This window comes from Balaenoptera borealis (assembly GCF_965194805.1).
Source record: "Balaenoptera borealis genome assembly, chromosome: 1".
Taxonomy (NCBI): domain Eukaryota; kingdom Metazoa; phylum Chordata; class Mammalia; order Artiodactyla; family Balaenopteridae; genus Balaenoptera; species Balaenoptera borealis.
The window spans coordinates 49780617-49794890 of NC_138860.1; the positions used below are offsets into that span (position 1 = coordinate 49780617).

The 14274-nt window shown below is 48.2% G+C and overlaps 1 long non-coding RNA gene across 2 annotated transcripts in view; it reads right to left on the bottom strand.

Annotated features, from left to right (window-relative positions):
* LOC309605006 overlaps positions 1-14274 on the bottom strand; it is a 79906-nt gene that overhangs the window by 16923 nt on the left and 48709 nt on the right. Inside the window, exons 1-2 of one of the 2 annotated variants that reach the window (XR_014231210.1) lie at positions 8006-8541; positions 6991-7137 (exon numbers count right to left, since the gene is read on the bottom strand). This is a non-coding gene — a long non-coding RNA (uncharacterized lncRNA). Of the gene's footprint in view, positions 1-6990; positions 8542-14274 lie in introns of those variants that run through there. The other variant, XR_014231209.1, reaches the window with a different exon arrangement.

Genomic DNA, 14274 nt, shown 5'->3' on the forward strand with positions numbered 1-14274 from the left:
GGTAAGGAGGGTTACCTCAGGGACTGATGGAGCAGGGAAGCAGAACCTGCTCAGGCTTGGGTCCTTTGAAGCCTCTCGGTACCTGACTTGATTGGAAATGAAGATGATGGACTTGATTTGGAACTGAGGAGGAGGAAGATCCAGCAAGGGAGGGTGGCCATACCCTCCAGGGGGGGCTCCAAAGCTCACAGAACACCTCTCTGGCTTAGCAGAAAGGACCAAAGCCTGACCTCAGCCTCAGAAAACCCAACTTCCAATCCTGGTTCTGCCACTCACTAGCCAGGGGCCTCAGGTAACCCATTCAGCCTCTCCAGGGCCTGTTTGCATATACTGGGAAACGCAGATGATACATTCCTCCTAAGCTTGAATGAGGCTGTCTACGTGAAATGGACTTTGCCAAGCACCACTAAATATCCTCCAAAGGCGCATGACACCCACCTCCCGCACCAGCCCTAGGTATCCATGCCCACCCAGCTCTGGGGTGGGAGTAACATGTTCCATCCCCTCCCTGGACACTGCTCTCTTTCTGCTGGCATGGCTTTCAGGCCTAGTGTGGCTCCCACTGTTTCAACCCCCCGCAAAAGCCCTCTGCATTCACTGGTCCCACTGCAAATATTTGATTGCTGTTTTTTATTTCCCAGCTCTCAGGCCGCCCTCCCCACCAGGCTGCGCCCCCTGGCTGTTCCACCCTTGGCTGGTTTCGATTTGCCATCAGTATCTCTTGGCTTGATTCTTCTAGTCTGTCCCAGCAGGTTGGCCTCACACGCCCACATTAAAGGTCAGCTCTTGGACGGTATTATGACTGAGCAGCTGGAGGAAGCCTCAGAAGCTGATTTCCCTTTCTCTAGCTACTAAATCATTCTTTTATCCATGGACTCCCAAGTGAGACCCCGGGCCCTAAAACGGGCTGCTCTCTGTCACCTCAGACAATAGTATCTTTGACAATCTCATCTGGACTCATCTCCCTGAGTGATCCCACCTCCCTGAAGACGACAAACCACCAAATCCATTCTGTCGCTAAGTGACAACGTTCACACTTGGAGGCCTCAGGAAAAGATGGGCTGCGAGGGGCAGTAGGGGGGGGTCTCCCAAACCACACTTTCTTTCTTTTTTCTTTTTAACATCTTTATTGGAGTATAATTGCTTCACAATGGGGTGTTAGTTTCTGCTTTACAACAAAGTGAGTCAGCTATACATATACATATGTTCCCATATCTCTTCCCTCTTGCGTCTCCCTCCCACCCTCCCTATCCCACCCCTCTAGGTGGTCACAAAGCACCGAGCTGATCTCCCTGTGCTATGTGGCTGCTTCCCACTACCTATCTATTTTACATTTGGTAGTGTATACATGTCCATGCCACTCTCTCATTCGTCCCAGCTTACCCATCCCCCTCCCCATGTCCTCAAGTCCATTCTCTACGTCTGCGTCTTTATTCCTGTCCTGCCCCTAGGTTCTCCAGAACACTTTTTTTTTTTTTTCAGGTTCCATATATATGTGTTAGCATATGGTATTTGTTTTTCTCTTTCTGACTTCACTCTGTAGGACAGACTCTAGGTCCATCCACCTCACTACAAATAACTCAATTTCGTTTCTTTTTATGGCTGAGTAATATTCCATTGTATATATGTGCCACATCTTCTTTATCCACTCATCTGTCGATGGACACTTAGGTTGCTTCCATGTCCTGGCTATTGTAAATAAAGCTGCAATGAACACTGTGGTACGTGATTCTTTTTGAATTATGGTTTTCTCAGGGTATATGCCCAGTGGTGGGATTGCTGGGTCGTGTGGTAGTTCTATTTTTAGTTTTTAAGGAACCTCCATACTGTTCTCCATAGTGGCTGTATCAATTTACATTCCCACCAACAGTGCAAGAGGGGTCCTTTTTCTCCACACCCTCTCCAGCGTTTATTGTTTGTAGATTTTTGATGATGGCCATTCTGACTGGTGTGAGGTGATATCTCATTGTCATTTTGATTTGCATTTCTCTAATGATTAGCGATGTTGAGCATCCTTTCATGTGCCGAACCGCATTTTTTTCAGCCATACAAGCAGCACCTGCTGCTCACCAACTCCCCGCTGGCCTTCTCAGACCTGCTGGATGAGGCCACGGAGAGGGTGAGAGGAAGGCCTATGACTCAGTCTAGACAGGGGCTAGAGCAGTGAGAGAGAAGGAGACCACTGTCCTGCCAGCCAGGCCAACTGACGGCCTTCATCCAAAGATGGGCACCTGTCATCAGGTGGCCTCTCGATCTCAACTGAGCCTCCTGTGACCAAACTCTGAGAGGTGGGTCCTGTGCTCTCTTTTACCCCAAGATCAACAAATGACATACTTCTGTCCTCCAGCTGACAAATATATATTGAACCCCTGCCATGTGACAAGTAGAGGTGGGACTGGGGATAGTGCAACAGTGAATAAAACAGACAGGGTCCCTGCCCTCACAGAATCCACTCCTGGGGATCATAAACAGACAAAAAGACAGATCATAAACAGCTGAAGCAAGCAATAATCAAAATCATTTCAGACTGTGAAAAATTCTGTCCAGGAAATAAATTCAGTGCTGTGATAGAGTCTAGAAGAGCAGGGATGTCTTCGTGATGGGTGGTCAAAAGGTCCTTTGAAGGAGGATCCTTTGATATTTAAGCAGAGACCTGAAGGATAAGGAACAGGAGGAAGAGCGGGCAGAGGGGCTGCACGTGCAAAGCTCTTGGTGTGTCCGAGGAAGCGTAAGAAGCGCCGTGTGACTAGAGCAGAGAGAAGGAAAAGGGAGGCAGGAAGAGCCAGGGAGGCAGGCCAGGCTGACTCACTCAGGATGGAAAGCCACTACATGCTGGTTTTCTTTCAACTCATTGGAGGATTTTAAGCAGGGGGCTGACACAGTTAGTGTTTTGTTTTGTTTTTTAACTTTTTTTTTTTTTTTGGCTGTGTTGGGTCTTCGTTTCTGTGCGAGGGCTTTCTCTAGTTGTGGCGAGCGGGGGCCACTCTTCATCGCGGTGCGCGGGCCTCTCACTGTCGTGGCCTCTCTTGTTGCAGAGCACAGGCTCCAGACGCGCAGGCTCAGTAGTTGTGGCTCACGGGCCCAGTTGCTCCGCGGCATGTGGGATCTTCCCAGACCAGGGCTCGAACCCATGTCCCTTGCATTGGCAGGCAGATTCTCAACCACTGTGCCACCAGGGAAGCCCACAGTTAGTGTTTTGAAAAGATCTCTCCAGGGGTGTAGGGAAAATGCAGGTAAATTCTGAATCAGAACAGAGGAGGTTTAAGGTAGCCAGAAGAGAAGGCTCTCTGATAAACAGGACCAACAGGAAAGGGACTTGCTGGAAATTTCTACTTTTTGGAAAAAACTTAAAAATAAGATGGAACCATCTATCTGAAATGATTTAAAATTGTCTTACCTTGGAACAATAGTTCCTACATGAGCTGTATCTCGGCTGAATTTTTCAATTATATAAAACAGAAAATATCTACCTATTCTGCCTCTTTTAATTAAGTAAGAGTAAATTTTGGAAACATTGTAGGCATTATTATTCAAACAAACTAACAGGTGTGTGTTGAGAAGTTTACTCGGAGCCAAGCTCTGTGGAAAATACAGTTCTTTTTGTGAAGGCGGCCCCCTGTCTTCAAGGAGCTTACACTCTGATTTGGGGAGATATGACAAAATAACATAGAACATTAAATAACAGTCTGGTACTGGACTTTCAATTCAAGACAAACAACAAAAGAAATATCATAAAGTTGTACATGAGAACTCACTAAATGGACTTTAAAGAAAATGTCCAGAACTGTTGGAGGTGGGGAGAAATCACATCTGGCCACACCTGGTGTGGCTGGCTCAGATGCGGGCTTTGGAGCCCCTACAAGGATGGGAAAGGCACTCCGGAGGGGGAATGGGCTGGACCAAAGCACCAACAATGGAAAGTACAGGGTGTATTTGGGAGAATCCTGTACACTCTCCTGTCTAGTCACTGATGGTTGCAAACATATCCCAAACACACGTGTGTTAGCATAGGCAGGGAGAGATCTGGGTTTTGTGATATCTGAAGCTTACAATATTTTTGTGCCCTCTGCAAGAAAAAGGACACACAATAACTAATATAAAATTAGGTATGAAAGAGTACATTTATTTCAAATAAGGTAAGAAATAATAGCAAGTTATTATTGGAGCCTTAGAGATTCAAGACCTTTCTCCCAAAGTCTCTTTAAGCTTCCATAGAAATTCCCCTCTCACATAGAATATTCTTCAAACCCCAGTACCTCCCAGAGCCTGGAGCCTCAGCCTCATGTATTCCAGGTAAATCTGTCCCTGAGCACAAGCAAACCCGCCAGCGATTGACTTGGATTCAAGTTCGAGAGAAAAGGCAGCATCAAGTCTGTGGAGCAGGCCCTGGAGAAGACCTTCGTGCCCCGCCAGCCAGTGAAGCACAGAGGGCAGCCACTGATGTGACCAGGCATATAAACACCTCTAGGTCACGTATGCATTTATGTTGTGAGTATGACCTCACAAGAACCCCACCTGAGCCCCCAGTAGGGCCAGTGGCTCATTTCATTTGCAGGAGCAGTGCCTTTGAGTAAAGGCACCAAAGCTGGAGAGTTCAGCTGGCCTGGCGGGTCAAACATATAAATTCCCTGAGCATTTCTAGTTATCAGCGAATCAGTGCTCGTTCAAGCAAGCCAGGATCCAGGTTCTCCAACCACACATCCAGCTCTGCTGCTCCCAAAGTCTCATGTACAGTCTGTGATCTGGGTTCCAAATCTGTAGGAGGACCCTTTTAGACTCCCCAACCATGGCTGAACCTCTACAGTTTCCACAGACGTGCCCCCTGGTACAGAGCAGAGCTGGGGAGGATATAAGAGGATTTCCCCCAGTTGGAGACACTTACCACCCTTAAGTCACCATTAAAAGTACAGTGTCAGGCTTCCCTGGTGGCACAGTGGTTGAGAGTCTGCCTGCCAATGCAGGGGACACGGGTTCGAGCCCTGGTCTGGGAAGATCCCACATGCTGCGGAGCAACTAGGCCCGTGAGCCACAATTACTGAGCCTGCGCGTCTGGAGCCTATGCTCCGCAACAAGAGAGGCCACGATAGTGAGAGGCCCGCGCACCACGATGAAGAGTGGCCCCCACTTGCCGCAACTAGAGAAAGCCCTCGCACAGAAACGAAGACCCAACACAGCCAAAAAAAAAAAAAAAAAAAAAAAGTACAGTGTCATAGACTGTCTGCTCTAGAAAGAACCTCAGAGGTCATTCAGTACAGTGGGGTGTAAATGTTTAGTTACCTTTTCTCTAAAAGGACTTTTATCTAGAAGGCCAAACAAGCAGGGCAAAGGAGTCCCTCCACATCACTCACATTCCTTATTCTTCTAGAGTACACTAAATTGGGCACCAAGTGTCTAATCATGGTAGCCAAGGAGTCCAGTATGAATAACAGCCAGTTACTGAAGCACCCTCTCCTGCATCCCATCCCTTGGGTCACTGGAGCCGGGGCTTCATCTCCACATCTACCGTTGCTCCTTGCACAGAGAAGACCACCCTCCACAACTCTCTTCTAGGTTCATTCATCAAGACATACTTGACCACAGAGACCCACCCATGGCTATTCTCAAGGCCAAAGCGCTGGCCTCCAAAAGCACACAGCAGCCATCCAACCACCAGTACCATTACCTTGGCTGGTGAGACAGGTCTCCACCCCTCACTGGCCCCTGCCAGCTCTGCTCTCCCAGGAAGGACCTCCCCAAGCCCAGACTCTCTCTCCTCTCCTCTCCTCCCACACAACCCACCTCCAAACAAAACTTAGGTTAAGCTGGGATGAAGTGAGAGAGTAACATGGACTTATATATAATACCAAATGTAAAATAGATAGCTAGTGGGAAGCAGCCACATAGCACAGGGAGATCAGCTCGGTGCTTTGTGACCACCTAGAGGGGTGGGATAGGGAGGGTGGGAGGGAGGGAGATGCAAGAGGGAGGGGATATGGGGATATATGTATATGTATAGCTGATTCACTTTGTTATACAGCAGAAACTAACACACCAGTGTAAAACAATTATACTCCAATAAAGATGTTAATAAATTAATTAATTAAATTAAAAAAATAAAACAGGTTGGGGAAGAGTGATCCACCTTGTGCACGACATTTTTTGTCCTGAATCTCAAATGCTGTTAACAAACCCCTAGGGCCAGGAGACCATAATTCCAGATGGTGGGGGGAAGAAACCTCACCTCATTCTTTGGCATCTTTCATGAGAGCCAGAACAAAGTATGAATTAATAAATACAGTAGTTAATGCATCGATGGATTATCCCACCACACAAACGACATAAATAAAAGCAGGGCTTTTCTAGCAAAGAGAGTCAGTGTCCTATGCCCCCATTACCCAGCCCTATGATCCCTGAGGGTCAGTGGTTTGAAAACTACTAAGTGTTACATCACCCACCCCCCACTCACACACTTCATTTCACACACGAGGAAATGGGAGTGGCTTGCCCAAGGTCAGCCAGCTAGTCAGACCCTGAGCAAAGCAAGAGGTCCCCTTCAGCACTAACAGGATCTGTCATTTGACAGCAGCCCCCGTACCCCAGCACAAGCCCCTCTCCCCTCAGCAGCTGCTACAGAGAAGGGCCTCCTTTACCCTTTAAATCAGGGGTCCCCAGCCCCAGGTGCCGGTCGGCGGCCTGTTAGGAGCCAGGCCACACAGCAGGTGAGCGGCGGGCGAGTGAGTGAAGCTTCATCTGCCGCTCCCCATCGCTCCCCATCACTTGCAATACCACTTCACCCATATCCCCCAACCCCTGCCCCCTGCCATCCATGGAAAAATCGTCTTCCACTAAACTAGTCCCTGGTGCCAAAAAGGTTGGGGACTGCTGCTTTAAATGACTGTTTAAGGGATTTTTTTTTGGTCTGCTCAGGGTCTGAGCCTTTCAATTCTGAGTCTTCTGAATAATTGGAGGCAATCAGGGGCTGAATGGGACGTGTTTTCTGCCCCAACTCACCTGGAAGAGGTCAGATTGAAGGGTATGCAAGACACTCCAGGGATCGGCCAAGCAGAATCTCTCTTCCATAAGCTGTCAGAAATGCCACCAAGGGCTGGAAGATGTTTACTTAATATGATACATTGCTCCTGGAGGAGGGGAAGGAACCTGTATCAAGAGACCAAAGCAACCAAATGTTGACAGGATCTATGGTGTCTGAAAATCACTGGTGGGATGCCTAGGATTCTTAATACAAATTTCAGAAAGTCTGAAGCCATCCGGTTAACAGGGATGAATTTAAAACGACATAAATATTTTGCTTTTGAGAAAACTGAATCATGAGGACGCTTTCACGTGGTGAAAGAGTATTAGTCAGGACAGTCTACGATATGCCCCAGTAACAAATAAATCCTGAAATTTTAATAAGATTAATCTCAGTCCTAAAGGTTTACCATAACAAAGATTTATTTCTCATTCACAAAAAATCAGCCACATGTCAGGAGGCCCTTCTCCCTCTTGCAGCTATGTCCTATGGACACATGTTCTTCAACATAAGAGAAGGGAGAGATGAAAACGTCACATGCATCTTAACTGCCTCCCTGTGGAAATGGCTCCCATCACTTCCATGTGGTCCATTGGAAAGAACCAGGCACATGGCCCCAGCATAATTACAAGGGATGCCAGTGCATGTAGGCAACACATGGATATTTGATGAGCACTAACTATCTCAGCCACATCGAACTCCCAGCTTCTGCCGAAATGTCTGATCTTTTACCCAGGGCCTTGAGCTCCTTACCCCTCAATATCCCATTCATTTCCCTTTGGGCCAGAGCTGTTGTCAAACACGGACTAAAACACATGTCCTGACAGGCTTGTGTAAGCTCAGGTTTCACAAAAGCACAAGCCAGAGAGTCATCAAAGGAGAGCGTGACTTCTACTTTCTGAGGTCCCTCATGGTAACAGCACATCCAAAAAGGCTAGAAAATTGTGACTCATGATAGTTTGCTCATGCAACAAATGTTTATGGAACACTCACTGTGTGCCAAGCATGGTGCTCCCTGCTGGAGATATAGCAGTGACTCAACAGACACGGTTCCTGCTCGCAGAGAACTTAGAGTCTAGTGGAGAACCGATCAGATCACTTCACAAACGTGACGGTAAGCCGAAGTGTGTGCTCTGAAGGAAGAGAACAGGGAGCCATGGTAGGATACAATCTCGCCTGGGAGGGTCAAGGAAGATTTCTCTGACGAAGTGATGTTGAAGCTGAGCTAAGAAGGATGAGGAAGGGGAACTGAGGCAAAAGGTACAAGGTGAAGGAAAAGGGTTCCAAGGGTGAGGGCACAGCACGTGCAAAGGCCCCAAGGAGGGAGGGAACATGGAGTGTCTGAGGAGCTTCAGGGTGGCCAGGGTGGCTGAAGCTCAGAGGGCAGGAGTGCCACTGGGTGTCACAACCCCAGAGGACAGAATTCATGTGGAAAAATGTGGTTTGTTTGTTTGTTTGTTTATTTTTTGTGTTTTTTTTTTTGTTTTATTTAGTTTTGGCTGTGTTGGGTCTTCGTTTCTGTGCGATGGCTTTTTCCAGTTGCAGTGAGCGGGGCCCTCTCTTCATCGCGGTGCGCGGGCCTCTCACTATCATGGCCTCTCCTGTTGTGGAGCACAGGCTCCAGACGCGCAGGCTCAGTAGTTGTGGCTCATGGGCCTAGTTGCTCCGCGGCATGTGGGATCTTCCCAGACCAGGGCTCGAACCCGTGTCCCCTGCATTGGCAGGTAGACTCTCAACCACTGCGCCACCAGGGAAGCCCCTGTGTTTTATTTTTAAATGAGATTTTTGTTTCAAGATTGCTTCAGTGCGGAGTGGCTAGAGTTTGGCACCGGCTCTTGGGTCTGTGGCTCCTTCCTGGCGTTGGCACTACGTGGTTCATGGTCAGTACCCCCTGCTCCTACACAGCCTTCTCACCAGAGTTCAGGGTCCAGCCAAACCCTCAGCAAAACTTCCAAAGAAAACATGCAGGGAAAGATCCAAACTTACTGGGAAAATAAAACTGTGCAGTTATAAAAGACCCCGTTCATATCATCAAATGCCTCAGATGCCTCAAATCCCATAAACATCTCTTCAGGAAAAAAATGGTTAAAAGAAAGACATTAGGGGTGAGCAGTTTCTCAGCAGAGGCCAGATATAAAGGGGTGCTCCAATGGCCCAGAAGGCAAGAGGGCCTGAGCATAAACTAGGGGGGGACCTGGGCTGGCTGATGAGGACCCTGAACTTGGGAGTGCCACCCCCAGGCTAGGGTCTGGCTCGAGGGGCACCTCACTCTCTAAGGGGTCCCAAAGGCCCTGGGTCTCCCTGTCCCCATCCAGACTTCATGGCCTATGACTCTGGTAAGCTGTCCCCTGCCTAGATTTCTGCTTCCCCACATCCCCGGCCCTGCTGCCCCTCTCTTTCCCAGCTCCAGCCACTTCAGACCTTTCCCAGTTCCTCACAGCTTCTCAAAGGCTCTTCCCTGGCCCAGAATATCCCTTCCTTCCCTCCTCCTCCTCCTTCCTCTCAACTCAGCCTTCTCCTCTCAGGAGACCGTCCCTGACCCTCAGACAGGAGCAGGTCCCCCAAGCTCTGCCCTCCAGCACCCTAGCCTTCCTGCTCTTCACCCCATCACAAGGCAATAAGGACCCTTTAGAGTGATCACTTCTTCCCTCTCGGACTGCAAGCTCCCCCAAAGCAGCACCCACTTCTACATGGGCCACCACTGTCTCCCCAGTACCCACACAGTGCCTGGCACATAGCAGGGGCTTAACCACTAATTCCTGCATGAATGAACAATCCAACTACAGAACTAGGATTTAGGTTTCTCAAAACCAGGAGTTTGTGTCTAATTTATTCAAGGCTACATCCCCAGCACCTAGAACAGATATTTGTGGAATGAATGAATGACCTTCTGAGCTGGAAAGGACACCTTAAATGCCTTCATTTTACAAGTGAAGAAATGGAGGTCCAGAGAAACCAAAGACCTGCCCACGTTTTCACAGCTCAAACAGCCGGGCTGGGCTCCGGGTGCCAAGAAGTGAGGTCATCTGTAACACTCTGCCCCTCCCTCTTTTTTTCCCGAGGAAAACATGCACAGGTAGTGATCCTTTCCAGAAGCAGCTGCCCAAAGTATTTATGTAGATGTGAATGTATTTATTTGTTTATTCCCTGCCCTACTCTCAAAAGAACTAGAGGCAGTTTGCCCACTGTAGCTCATGGCAAGTCTGTATTTTCCAAACTCTAGAACAAAACATGAGCAAAAACAACCTGTTCCAGAAGGAGGGGAGATAGCACCTTAAGCAGAACCAGTTTCCTCGGCAAGAGCACAAAAGCTCCAACAGAGAGGGTTTTCCCTGTAATCAAATTACCAAAATTAGTGACTAAGAGGAACAGAGCAGATGTGGGAGATTTCAATTTTGCTGAAGGATGTGGCACAGTGTCTCAAGGAACTGAATTTGCAAAATTCTTGCGTAAGAACAGCATCACGTGGAAGAAAAATCTGGCTGTGGGACCACAGATGGGGGCGATGCTGACAGCCAAACCCTCCAAGTGATGTCAAGGTCACGGACACAAATGTTATCCTCCTCCTGATCTGCAAGGGACAGCAGACAGCGACTTGAGGAAGCTGCAGCCACAGTAAGAATAAAACACCATCTATTTCTATACAGCAGTTAACTTTCTAAAGCCCTTTCAGCCACACCATCTTATCTGATCCTCGCCATGGAAAGTAGAGGCTCAGAAAAGGTAAGTGATCTCTCAAGGTCACCAAGCAAATGAGTGCTTGAAGCCCAGCTCTGTGGTCCACTGCTTCCCGCCCACTCATGGTTGTAATAAGGACTGAGGGAGTGGCTCATTGTGGCAAGGACATTTAACTCTTCCAGGAAACGAGAGCATCATATTTTTCAATGCCACATGGCACTAACTGCTAACCTGACAGATCAATTAGTCCCCCTAATGAGCATGTTTTCAGTGATCATTTCTTACAAGGGTTCAAGTGGACCAAGGTAAAGAGGAAAGAAAGCACAGTGGCTCATCTCTGAATCTAACCACAGATGCTTCTCTAAAGAGCCCGAGGTTTTTCCTGAGCAATGTCCTTCCCATGAGTCCCAGGAAATAGGTGCAGTCATATCCCAAACTGAACTCCCGATGCTCTTCCCCCAAACCTGGCTCCCGTACATGACAGATGCCACCACCCGATGTTATAAACCAGAAGCCTCAAGTCATCCTTGACACCTCGTTCCCCTCACCCCCCAAATCCAATCCACTGCCAAGGCCATCTGACCTCCCAACTACTACCCATTCCACCTTCTTTGCCCCATCTCACTCCCTGCACCTCAGTTCAAGCGATCATCAAGTTTTGCTTGAGATGATTCCAGCATTTTCCCACCGCTCTCCTCATTTTCCTTCTTGCGCCCTCCAATCTCTCCTCCACACTGCAGCCAGAACGAGCACTTGAAAATGCAAATTTGGACACGTCACTCCCCTGCTTAAAATGCTTCCGTAACTCCCACTGTACCAACATGGGCAACGAGGCCTGGTGAGGCACCTGCCTGCCTTTCTGGCCTCTCCATTGCGACCGCCCCCCTCCACTCTCCAACCTCCAGACACACGGACCTTCTCCCTGCTCCTTGTTGAGGCTACCATCTCTCCCACCTCAGGGCCTCCATGTGTCCTGTTCCCACCATTCTCTGTCCCCACATATCTCTACCGACCAGATTCCTGGCTATCCTTCAAAGCTCAGCTCAAATGCCATGTTCCAAGGAAACCAGCCTTCCCCAGCCCTCGTGGCTGGGTCAGATCCTCCTGACAGGCACAGTCATAGGACTGCGTGTTTAGCTTTTCCAGCACCTATCACAATTTAAATCAAATCATACTCCATGACAATGGCCCGTGTTCATTCAGTTGCTACTTTATTCCTAGCAACCAGAACATCACCTGGCACATGATAAGAACTCAGTAGATGTTTACTGGGAAAAATTTTAATGAATGAAGCCCAGACACAGTAGATGGGGAAACGGAGTCTCATTGAGATGAAGGCCCTTGACCAAGGACATGAAATCTGCCAGGATTAGGCAGGCCATGGGCATCACCCAACCCCTGGAGATATATCTGGGGATTATACCCTCCTGAAATTAAGTGAAATGTTTCTATTGAACAGGATTGAAAGTTGAGGGAAGGAAACTCCAAAACACACACAATATCAGGCCTAGTGGTGAGAATGGCTGTCAAGGGAGGGCCCAGCTCTCCATTTCTTCTCAATTATCCACCCAATTAAGGCTCAGTAGACCTAGGAAGGGTCAGAAGCTGTAGCATTCAAGAAAGTAAAACTGCAGCTTTGAGCCTCCAGTGGCACAGAGGAGGCAGGCAGGAGGGCAGCCCCAGCCCGGTTATAAAGTTGGTCGGGCTCCCTCAAGCATCATCAGCTCATTAAACATTTACTAAGGGCCAACCACGTTCCTCGCTGAATATCTGGATGGAAAGCACAGCCTTATGGAGCTCTGTGTCTAGAGAAGAAACAGATCTGTAAACACTTCACTACAGTTTAGTAATTAAGCGTTAGAATTGTTACCGAGTCCAAGCTCATACTGCTCCCCACACAACAGGCCAATAAACTGAGAGACGAGTTGATGGGGCAAGGAATGGCAACTTTATTCAGAAAGCCATCAGACCGAGAAGATGGTGGACTAGTGTCCCAAAGAACCATCTTGCCTGAGTTTGGATGCTAGTTCCTTTATAGAACAAAAAGGGGGAGGTGAGGAGGTAAAGTAAAAAAGGCAGTAAGTTGTTGCAAATATTTCCTAGTTCCAGCCAGACTCTCTGGGGGATGTGTTCATTTCTTCCTTCCTGCAACCATTCACAGGTGGGCCTGGTTAGGCTGTTTCCTGTGAGCTAAACAAAGGTATTTTAGCTTAACATTCAGGCATGAGAAGCAGGGTTCCCAGAGATGGGCCGTCATGCATACTTTAAGCTATAGACAACATCCCTTCAGTGATTAACTTGTAGCAAAAGCAATAGAATAAAAAGGTCAAAGTAAAAGAAACAGATCCAATATGGAGTCAGATTTGTTCCCCCCTATCACAGAATAAAGGTATGTCTCAAGTGCCGTGGGTGCCCAGAGGAAGGACAATTGACCTCTGGGGTAAGTCAGGGAAGGGGCTGCTCAGAGACAGTGCCACTGAGGGCTGCGTCAGACCCAGAAGAAAAGTGCATGCCATATGCAGCCTATGCCCACCACAGCCTAGGGCAGCATCAGTTGTCCTGCAGTGACACATGGAAACAAAACACCCAGAAGAACAATGATTGTCCCCAAAGTGGCCCTTCAAGTAGCCAAACCAAGACCAGAAAACTGTGGTGCCTCCTGTTCACATCCAGAGAGCTGAAGGAGGAGTGAAATGCCACCAAGAGGAAGAAACTTGAGGGTAGAAGTCAGGAAGGCAGCAAGTCTTAGGACACAGAGCCACTGGTCCAGGGTTGCCCGTCCACATGCTACATTGGGCTGGGTAGTGTCCCCCCCCACCCCAGATTCATGTCCACCAGCAACCTCAGGCTGTGAACTTATTTGGAAATAGGGTCCTTGCAGATGTAATCAAGTTAAGATGCAGCCATACTGGATTAGGGTGGGCCCGAATCCAATGACTAGTGCCCTTATAAAGAAACACATGGATGAATAGGTGACAATAGAGGCGGAGATTGGAGTGATGCATCTACAAGTCAAGGACCGCCAAGGATTGCTGGCACCCACCAGCAGCTAGCAAGAGGCAAGGAAGGATTCTCCCTTAGAGCCTTCAGAGGGAGCGTGGCCCAGCCGACAACTTGATTTCAGACGTCTGAGTTCAGAGCATAAATTTCTGTTGTTCTAAACCACTCAGTTTGTGGTAATGTGTTACGGCAGCCCTGGGAAGTTAAACTGGTACCTAGAGACCAAATACATAAAGCAATGAAGTGAGCCAGCGTGGCAATCAGAAGTGGGCCCCAAGGTGGACCCCACTGCAGAGCACCGCCTGCGGCATGGGGCAGCAGTCAGTTACTCAGTTCCAGCCAATTGCTGCCAAGAGGCAGTGATGTTGCCAAGTATGCCAATTTTTCTAGAGAAGGAATAAAATCCATACTTTTATATGAAACTTCTAACTTTCAAATGTTCGCTCTAATGGTTTAATCATTTGTTTGTTTCATTCTCGTTTTTGCTTTTTGGAATCAGTGTAGGCCAGAGAAGTTCAGACCAACCTCCCCATTCTGCAGATAAAGAAACTGAGACCCATGAGACAAGGTGATTTATGCCGTAA